The sequence below is a fragment of the Eschrichtius robustus genome, chromosome 5 (genome assembly GCF_028021215.1).
Source record: "Eschrichtius robustus isolate mEscRob2 chromosome 5, mEscRob2.pri, whole genome shotgun sequence".
Classification (NCBI taxonomy): Eukaryota; Metazoa; Chordata; class Mammalia; order Artiodactyla; family Eschrichtiidae; genus Eschrichtius; species Eschrichtius robustus.
The window spans coordinates 111500824-111511505 of NC_090828.1; positions in this window are offsets into that span (position 1 = coordinate 111500824).

The window sequence follows — 10682 nt, forward strand, 5'->3', positions numbered from 1 at the left end:
TTATCACAGCAAATTCGATTACAATGGTTTGTTTGGTCTAGGTGTGCAAGACGTGGTTCCTTCACACATATACATATATCTATTCTTCTTTGGAATCTTTTCCCGTGTAGGTTATGACACAATGTTGAGTAGTCTTCTCTTGGTATTCTGTAGGTCTTTGGTGATTATATATTTCACGTGTGTTTGTATATCTCTGTTCACCTCAATATGGTAATGTACCCAATCCTCACACCTTTCCATTTGGTGAACCTTAAGTTTTTGTACTGAATCTGTGATTGCCTTTCTCTGTGGAAGTATCTTCGTTTGTATCAATTTTTAGGTAACACCTCTATGTGGTATGATAGGATATGGGTCTTTCGTTTTCTCACTTACTCCAAGTTGCGTGATTACTTCTAGAGTCATCTGTGGTGCTGCAAATGGCATTGCTTCATTTTATCGCTAGCTCATAATCCATCTGTACATGTAGCAGTTCTTCTTTGTCCACCCATCTGTCGGTGGACTTTTTGGTGACTTCCATATCTTGGCTATGGTAATACTGTGCAATGCAGATTTGCCTGCCTCTTTCTTTCCAATTCTGTCTTCTTAGGTTATAGGTCCAGGAATAAGCCTCTGGATCGTACGGTAGCTCAATGTTTACCTTTTAACGGCACCTCCACTCTGCTCTCATGAGTGGCTCTCTCCAGGTTACATCCCACATAAAGTGGAGGGTTTGCATTTCTCCACAGCACCTTCAGCATTTATTCTTTGTGGTTTTTTACTGATGGTTATTCTGACTGGTGTGAGCTGATACGTCTTTGTGGCTGAATTTGCATGTGTCTCATGATCCATTAAAACTGAGCTTTAAGGCAGGTCCTTTTCATTTTTCAGGCTGTGAGTACCGCTTAGTTCTTCAAAGTGTTTTCTTAAAGTATGTATGTCATAATTTTAAAATTTTTTGGCCATTACCTCCCTGAAGACATTTTGCGGTGACCATTAGCACAGGCTTAAACCTGCGTTTGCAGGTAACGGCCAGAGGGTGGCGGTCTTTCTACGTTCCCCGTGCTGGTACTAGGGCAACAGGCCTTCCGGCCAGTGGTGTTCCTCGGTTATAAATTAGAGTGGAATGTGCCTGAAGAAACCCACAAATGCTGATGTCTCCTTACTTATGTTTGTCTTTTAAATTTACCTTATATTTATTATTGGAGCAATATTACATTGTGTACATGGAAGAGTTCTTCTTGGTGCGTTCCTCTGTTGATGGACATTTTCATTGCTTCCAAATGTTGGCTATGGTCAATATGGCTGGAGTGCAGGATTGCCAGCCTGTGACGTTTTGATTCTCATTTTCTCAGGGGATAGGCCCAGCAGTGGGTATGACTGATTGACGGGTAGCTCAGTGTTTACCTTTTCAAGGCACTTCCATTGTGTTTTCATTAGTGGCTCTTACCACGTCCCCCTTAGGGCCGAGTGTACGCATTCCTCCACAGTCCCTTCAGCATTTATTTTTTGAAACATTTTTGCTGATGGCCATTCTGACTGCTGTGAGCTGATAGGTTTTTGTAATTTGGGTTTGCATGTCTTTAAAAATTCCTAAAATATATCATTTTCCCACACCGTTTTCTTTCCTCTTCTTTAAAGGAAAAGCTGTGAGTACCACATAGCTCTTGAAATTGTCTTCTTGGAAGGTTGCCCTCTTTTGAAATTTTTGCTCCATTTTTGATCCCAGGATTTATTTGGAGGGCAGGTGTCATTTACAGAATGGCAAGTTGGTGAATATTTAGTGACCTTTAGCAGTGGGTTGAAAGCTGCTGTTGTGGGAAATGGCCACAAGGAGGCAGCATTTCTCCATTCCCAAATCTGAGTACTAGGGCAGCAGAGCCTTTCTGGAAGTCGTGTTCCTAGGTTGTAAATTAGAATGGAATGTGCCAGGAGAAACCCCCATAAGTTTAGGTCTCATTACTTCTTGTTTTTGTTAATTTTTTTAATCGGGGTAAGGACTAGAATATTGTTTGTCCTAGGGGTACACAATCTGGTTCATTTGTACATTATATATGTCTACTCTACAGATCCTCTTCCCATGTAAAATATTACAGAGTGTTCTGTAGACCTCCCTTGCTATATGGTCGGTCGTTTTGAAATATGTATATAATATGTATTTGGATATGTATAGTAACACTAATCTCATTTATCCATTCCCCCCACCTTTCCTTTTAGATGAGCATAGTTGGTTTTCTAAGTCTGTGAGTGTCTTTCTCTGTGGAAATATGTTCATTTGTGTCAGTGATTAGATAACGCCTCTAAGGGATATCATAGGATATAGGTCTTTTGCTTTCCGACTTACCTCATGTTTTGTGATTATCTCCAGGCTCATCTCTGGTGCCTCAAAGAGCAGTGTTTCATTGTTTTCCATGGCTAATATTTCATTGTGTATATGGACTCCTTCTTCTTTATCCATTCACCTGTTGATGGACATTTTGGTTGCTTCCCATCTTGGCTATTTTGAATAAGGCTGCAGTGCAGCCTTTGCAGCCTGTGTCTTTTCGATCCAGGTCTTCTCAGGTGAGAGGCCCAGTGGTGTGCCTGCTGGATTGAATGGTACCTCAGTTTTCACTTTTCAACGCAGTTCCTTTCGGTGGTCATTATTGGCTGTTAACCACTTTCCATCCCACCAGCACCTAGAGGTTACACAGTTCTCTACAACCCCGTCAGCATTTATTGTTGGTAGACTTTTTGCTGACGGTCAGTCGACAGGTGTGAGTTGGAACCTTTTGTTTGATTAGATTGCATGAGTCTAATCATTCCTGAGGTTGAGCTTTTACCCATTTTCCTGTTTTTTTGTTTAAAGAGAGTGAGGAATACTTACCTCTGCATACTATCTTCTTGAAACATTCGCCTGTTTTGAATTTCTTTTGTCCATTCCCCACCTGAGCACAATTTTTGATGGCAGGTGTCCTTTACAGCCCTGAGCCCTTGTGAATTTTAAGTGACCAGTAGCTGTGGGTTTAAAGCTGCTCTTGCGGGAAACGGCCACAAGGGGGCAGCATTTCTCCTTTACCAAATCTGGTCACTAGGGCAACAGAGCCTTAATGGAAGTCGTGTTCTAGGTTGTAAAGTACAATGGAATGTGCCGGGAAAAAGCCCTTTAAGTGTATGTGTCATTCCTCCTTGTTTGTATTTTTAACAAAATTTTTATTCTTTATCACAGCAAATTCGATTACAATGGTTTGTTTGGTCTAGGTGTGCAAGACGTGGTTCCTTCACACATATACATATATCTATTCTTCTTTGGAATCTTTTCCCGTGTAGGTTATGACACAATGTTGAGTAGTCTTCTCTTGGTATTCTGTAGGTCTTTGGTGATTATATATTTCACGTGTGTTTGTATATCTCTGTTCACCTCAATATGGTAATGTACCCAATCCTCACACCTTTCCATTTGGTGAACCTTAAGTTTTTGTACTGAATCTGTGATTGCCTTTCTCTGTGGAAGTATCTTCGTTTGTATCAATTTTTAGGTAACACCTCTATGTGGTATGATAGGATATGGGTCTTTCGTTTTCTCACTTACTCCAAGTTGCGTGATTACTTCTAGAGTCATCTATGGTGCTGCAAATGGCATTGCTTCATTTTATCTCTAGCTCATAATCCATCTGTACATGTAGCAGTTCTTCTTTGTCCACCCATCTGTCGGTGGACTTTTTGGTGACTTCCATATCTTGGCTATGGTAATACTGTGCAATGCAGATTTGCCTGCCTCTTTCTTTCCAATTCTGTCTTCTTAGGTTATAGGTCCAGGAATAAGCCTCTGGATCGTACGGTAGCTCAATGTTTACCTTTTAACGGCACCTCCACTCTGCTCTCATGAGTGGCTCTCTCCAGGTTACATCCCACTTAAAGTGAAGGGTTTGCATTTCTCCACAGCACCTTCAGCATTTATTCTTTGTGGTTTTTTACTGATGGTTATTCTGACTGGTGTGAGCTGATACGTCTTTGTGGCTGAATTTGCATGTGTCTCATGATCCATTAAAACTGAGCTTTAAGGCAGGTCCTTTTCATTTTTCAGGCTGTGAGTACCGCTTAGTTCTTCAAAGTGTTTTCTTAAAGTATGTATGTCATAATTTTAAAATTTTTTGGCCATTACCTCCCTGAAGACATTTTGCGGTGACCATTAGCACAGGCTTAAACCTGCGTTTGCAGGTAACGGCCAGAGGGTGGCAGTCTTTCTACGTTCCCCGTGCTGGTACTAGGGCAACAGGCCTTCCGGCCAGTGGTGTTCCTCGGTTATAAATTAGAGTGGAATGTGCCTGAAGAAACCCACAAATGCTGATGTCTCCTTACTTATGTTTGTCTTTTAAATTTACCTTATATTTATTTTTGGAGCAATATTACATTGTGTACATGGAACAGTTCTTCTTGGTGCGTTCCTCTGTTGATGGACATTTTCATTGCTTCCAAATGTTGGCTATGGTCAATATGGCTGGAGTGCAGGATTGCCAGCCTGTGACGTTTTGATTCTCATTTTCTCAGGGGATAGGCCCAGCAGTGGGTATGACTGATTGACGGGTAGCTCAGTGTTTACCTTTTCAAGGCACTTCCATTGTGTTTTCATTAGTGGCTCTTACCACGTCCCCCTTAGGGCCGAGTGTACGCATTCCTCCACAGTCCCTTCAGCATTTATTTTTTGAAACATTTTTGCTGATGGCCATTCTGACTGCTGTGAGCTGATAGGGTTTTGTAATTTGGGTTTGCATGTCTTTAAAAATTCCTAAAATATATCATTTTCCCACACCTTTTTCTTTCCTCTTTAAAGGAAAAGCTGTGAGTACCACATAGCTCTTGAAATTGTCCTCTTGGAAGGTTGCCCTCTTTTGAAATTTTTGCTCCATTTTTGATCCCAGGATTTATTTGGAGGGCAGGTGTCATTTACAGAATGGCAAGTTGGTGAATATTTAGTGACCTTTAGCAGTGGGTTGAAAGCTGCTGTTGTGGGAAATGGCCACAAGGAGGCAGCATTTCTCCATTCCCAAATCTGAGTACTAGGGCAGCAGAGCCTTTCTGGAAGTCGTGTTCCTAGGTTGTAAATTAGAATGGAATGTGCCAGGAGAAACCCCCATAAGTTTAGGTCTCATTACTTCTTGTTTTTGTTAATTTTTTTAATCGGGGTAAGGACTAGAATATTGTTTGTCCTAGGGGTACACAATCTGGTTCATTTGTACATTATATATGTCTACTCTACAGATCCTCTTCCCATGTAAAATATTACAGAGTGTTCTGTAGACCTCCCTTGCTATATGGTCGGTCGTTTTGAAATATGTATATAATATGTATTTGGATATGTATAGTAACACTAATCTCATTTATCCATTCCCCCCACCTTTCCTTTTAGATGAGCATAGTTGGTTTTCTAAGTCTGTGAGTGTCTTTCTCTGTGGAAATATGTTCATTTGTGTCAGTGATTAGATAACGCCTCTAAGGGATATCATAGGATATAGGTCTTTTGCTTTCCGACTTACCTCATGTTTTGTGATTATCTCCAGGCTCATCTCTGGTGCCTCAAAGAGCAGTGTTTCATTGTTTTCCATGGCTAATATTCCATTGTGTACATGGACTCCTTCTTCTTTATCCATTCACCTGTTGATGGACATTTTGGTTGCTTCCCATCTTGGCTATTTTGAATAAGGCTGCAGTGCAGCCTTTGCAGCCTGTGTCTTTTCGATCCTGGTCTTCTCAGGTGAGAGGCCCAGTGGTGTGCCTGCTGGATTGAATGGTACCTCAGTTTTCACTTTTCAACGCAGTTCCTTTCGGTGGTCATTACTGGCTGTTAACCACTTTCCATCCCACCAGCACCTAGAGGTTACACAGTTCTCTACAACCCCGTCAGCATTTATTGTTGGTAGACTTTTTGCTGACGGTCAGTCGACAGGTGTGAGTTGAAACCTTTTGGTTGATTAGATTGCATGAGTCTAATCATTCCTGAGGTTGAGCTTTTACCCATTTTCCTGTTTTTTTGTTTAAAGAGAGTGAGAAATACTTACCTCTGCATACTATCTTCTTGAAACATTCGCCTGTTTTGAATTTCTTTTGTCCATTCCCCACCTGAGCACAATTTTTGACGGCAGGTGTCCTTTACAGCCCTGAGCCCTTGTGAATTTTAAGTGACCAGTAGCTGTGGGTTTAAAGCTGCTCTTGCGGGAAACGGCCACAAGGGGGCAGCATTTCTCCTTTACCAAATCTGGTCACTAGGGCAACAGAGCCTTAATGGAAGTCGTGTTCTAGGTTGTAAATTACAATGGAATGTGCCGGGAAAAAGCCCTTTAAGTTTATGTGTCATTCCTTCTTGTTTGTATTTTTAACAAAATTTTTATTCTTTATCACAGCAAATTCGATTACAATGGTTTGTTTGGTCTAGGTGTGCAAGATGTGGTGCCTTCACACATATACATATATCTATGCTTCTTTGGAATCTTCTCCCGTGTAGGTTATGACACAATGTTGAGTAGTCTTCTCTTGGTATTCTGTAAGTCTTTGGTGATTATATATTTCACGTGTGTTTGTATATCTCTGTTCACCTCAATATGGTAATGTACCCAATCCTCACACCTTTCCATTTGGTGAACCATAAGTTTTTGTACTGAATCTGTGATTGCCTTTCTCTGTGGAAGTATCTTCGTTTGTATCAATTTTTAGGTAACACCTCTATGTGATATAATAGGATATGTGTCTTTCGCTTTCTCACTTACTCCAAGTTGCGTGATTACTTCTAGAGTCATCTATGGTGCTGCAAATGGCATTGCTTCATTTTATCGCTAGCTCATAATCCATCTGTACATGTAGCAGTTCTTCTTTGTCCACCCATCTGTCGGTGGACTTTTTGGTGACTTCCATATCTTGGCTATGGTAATACTGTGCAATGCAGATTTGCCTGCCTCTTTCTTTCCAATTCTGTCTTCTTAGGTTATAGGTCCAGGAATAAGCCTCTGGATCGTACGGTAGCTCAATGTTTACCTTTTAACGGCACCTCCGCTCTGCTCTCATGAGTGGCTCTCTCCAGGTTACATCCCACTTAAAGTGGAGGGTTTGCATTTCTCCACAGCACCTTCAGCATTTATTCTTTGTGGTTTTTTACTGATGGTTATTCTGACTGGTGTGAGCTGATACGTCTTTGTGGCTGAATTTGCATGTGTCTCATGATCCATTAAAACTGAGCTTTAAGGCAGGTCCTTTTCATTTTTCAGGCTGTGAGTACCGCTTAGTTCTTCAAAGTGTTTTCTTAAAGTATGTATGTCATAATTTTAAAATTTTTTGGCCATTACCTCCCTGAAGACATTTTGCGGTGACCATTAGCACAGGCTTAAACCTGCGTTTGCAGGGAACGGCCAGAGGGTGGCAGTCTTTCTACGTTCCCCATGCTGGTACTAGGGCAACAGGCCTTCTGGCCAGTGGTGTTCCTCGGTTATAAATTAGAGTGGAATGTGCCTGAAGAAACCCACAAATGCTGATGTCTCCTTACTTATGTTTGTCTTTTAAATTTACCTTATATTTATTATTGGAGCAATATTACATTGTGTACATGGAACAGTTCTTCTTGGTGCGTTCCTCTGTTGATGGACATTTTCATTGCTTCCAAATGTTGGCTATGGTCAATATGGCTGGAGTGCAGGATTGCCAGCCTGTGACGTTTTGATTCTCATTTTCTCAGGGGATAGGCCCAGCAGTGGGTATGACTGATTGACGGGTAGCTCAGTGTTTACCTTTTCAAGGCACTTCCATTGTGTTTTCATTAGTGGCTCTTACCACGTCCCCCTTAGGGCCGAGTGTACGCATTCCTCCACAGTCCCTTCAGCATTTATTTTTTGAAACATTTTTGCTGATGGCCATTCTGACTGCTGTGAGCTGATAGGGTTTTGTAATTTGGGTTTGCATGTCTTTAAAAATTCCTAAAATATATCATTTTCCCACACCTTTTCTTTCCTCTTTAAAGGAAAAGCTGTGAGTACCACATAGCTCTTGAAATTGTCTTCTTGGAAGGTTGCCCTCTTTTGAAATTTTTGCTCCATTTTTGATCCCAGGATTTATTTGGAGGGCAGGTGTCATTTACAGAATGGCAAGTTGGTGAATATTTAGTGACCTTTAGCAGTGGGTTGAAAGCTGCTGTTGTGGGAAATGGCCACAAGGAGGCAGCATTTCTCCATTCCCAAATCTGAGTACTAGGGCAGCAGAGCCTTTCTGGAAGTCGTGTTCCTAGGTTGTAAATTAGAATGGAATGTGCCAGGAGAAACCCCCATAAGTTTAGGTCTCATTACTTCTTGTTTTTGTTAATTTTTTTAATCGGGGTAAGGACTAGAATATTGTTTGTCCTAGGGGTACACAATCTGGTTCATTTGTACATTATATATGTCTACTCTACAGATCCTCTTCCCATGTAAAATATTACAGAGTGTTCTGTAGACCTCCCTTGCTATATGGTCGGTCGTTTTGAAATATGTATATAATATGTATTTGGATATGTATAGTAACACTAATCTCATTTATCCATTCCCCCCACCTTTCCTTTTAGATGAGCATAGTTGGTTTTCTAAGTCTGTGAGTGTCTTTCTCTGTGGAAATATGTTCATTTGTGTCAGTGATTAGATAACGCCTCTAAGGGATATCATAGGATATAGGTCTTTTGCTTTCCGACTTACCTCATGTTTTGTGATTATCTCCAGGCTCATCTCTGGTGCCTCAAAGAGCAGTGTTTCATTGTTTTCCATGGCTAATATTCCATTGTGTACATGGACTCCTTCTTCTTTATCCATTCACCTGTTGATGGACATTTTGGTTGCTTCCCATCTTGGCTATTTTGAATAAGGCTGCAGTGCAGCCTTTGCAGCCTGTGTCTTCTCGATCCTGGTCTTCTCAGGTGAGAGGCCCAGTGGTGTGCCTGCTGAATTGAATGGTACCTCAGTTTTTACTTTTCAACGGAGTTCCTTTCTGTACTCATTACTGGCTGTTAACCACTTTACATCTCACCAGCACCTAGAGGTTACACAGTTCTCTACAACCCCATCAGCATTTATTGTTGGTACACTTTTTGCTGACGGTCAGTCGACAGGTGTGAGTTGAAACTTTTTGGTTGATTAGATTGCATGAGTCTAATAATTCCTGAGGTTGAGCTTTTACCCATTTTCCCCTAACCCTATTCTACACTTGACTGCTTCTGCCTCCAGTAGATTTCCTTAGCACTAGTGTTTTAAGGAACAAATTAAAAATAGAATCCTAATGTGATTTCTTTATAATGGGTGTGTTTCTAATCTTATCCTAGTCTCTAAACTCTTCTCCATGGCTGGACCCCAAATAATATTCCTTTACGTGCTAAGTGGTATCTAGAGAGTGGGATAGGTTTAATAAATAACCTAACTCTAACGTGTACCCTAACCTTAACCCCTACCCTAACCCTAACATATACCCTAGACCGAGCCCTAACCCTAAAACTAACCCTAACCCTAATCCATATCCTACGCCGTACCAGAACCCGTACCCTAAGCTGTAACCTAACCCTAACCCTAACCCTAAGCTACCCTTGACTGTTTCTGCCTCCAATAGATTTCCTAAGCACTAGTGTTTTAAGGAAAAGAAAAAGAAATAAAAGGAATACAAATTGGAAAAGAAGAAGTAAAACTGTCACTTTTTGCGGATAACATGATACTATACATAGAGAATCCTATAACTGCCACCAGAAAACTACTAGAGCTAATTAATGAATATGGTAACGTTGCAGGATACAAAATTAATGCACAGAAATCTCTTGTATTCCTAGACACTAATGATGAGAAATCTGAAAGAGAAATTATGGAAACACTCCCATTTCCCATTGCAACAAAAAGAATAAAATACCTAGGAATACACCTACCTAGGGAGACAAAAGACCTGTATGCAGAAAACTGTAAGACACTGATGAAAGAAATTACAGATGATACCAACAGATGGAGAGATATACCATGTTCCTGGATTGGAAGAAGCAACATTGTGAAAATGAGTATACTACCCAAAGCAATCTACAGATTCAATGCCATCCCTATCAAATTACCAATGGCATTTTTTACAGAGCTAGAACAAATCATCTTAAAATTTGTATGGAGACACAAAAGACCCCGAATAGCCTAAGCAGTCTTGAGGCAAAAAAATGGAGCTGGAGGAATCAGACTCCCTGACTTCAGACTATACTACAAAGCTACAGTAATCAAGACAATATGGTACTGGCACAAAAACAAGCATAGATCAATGGAACAAGATAGAAAGCCCAGAGATTAACCCACGCACCTATGGTCAACTAATCTATGACAAAGGAGGCAAAGATATACAATGGAGAAAAGACAGTCTCTTCAATAAGTGGTGCTGGGAAAACTGGACAGCTACATGTAAAAGAATGAAATTAGAATACTCCCTAACACCATACACAAAAATAAACTCAAAATGGATTAGAGACCTAAATATAAGACTGGACACTATAAAACTCTTAGAGGAAAACATAGGAAGAACACTCTTTGACATAAATCACAGCAAGATCTTTTTGGATCCACCTCCTAGAGTAATGGAAATAAAAACAAAAATAAACAAATGGGACCTAATGAAACTTCAAAGCTTTTGCACAGCAAACGAAACCATCAACAAGACGAAAAGACAACCCTCAGAATGGGAGAAAATATTTGCAAACGAATCAA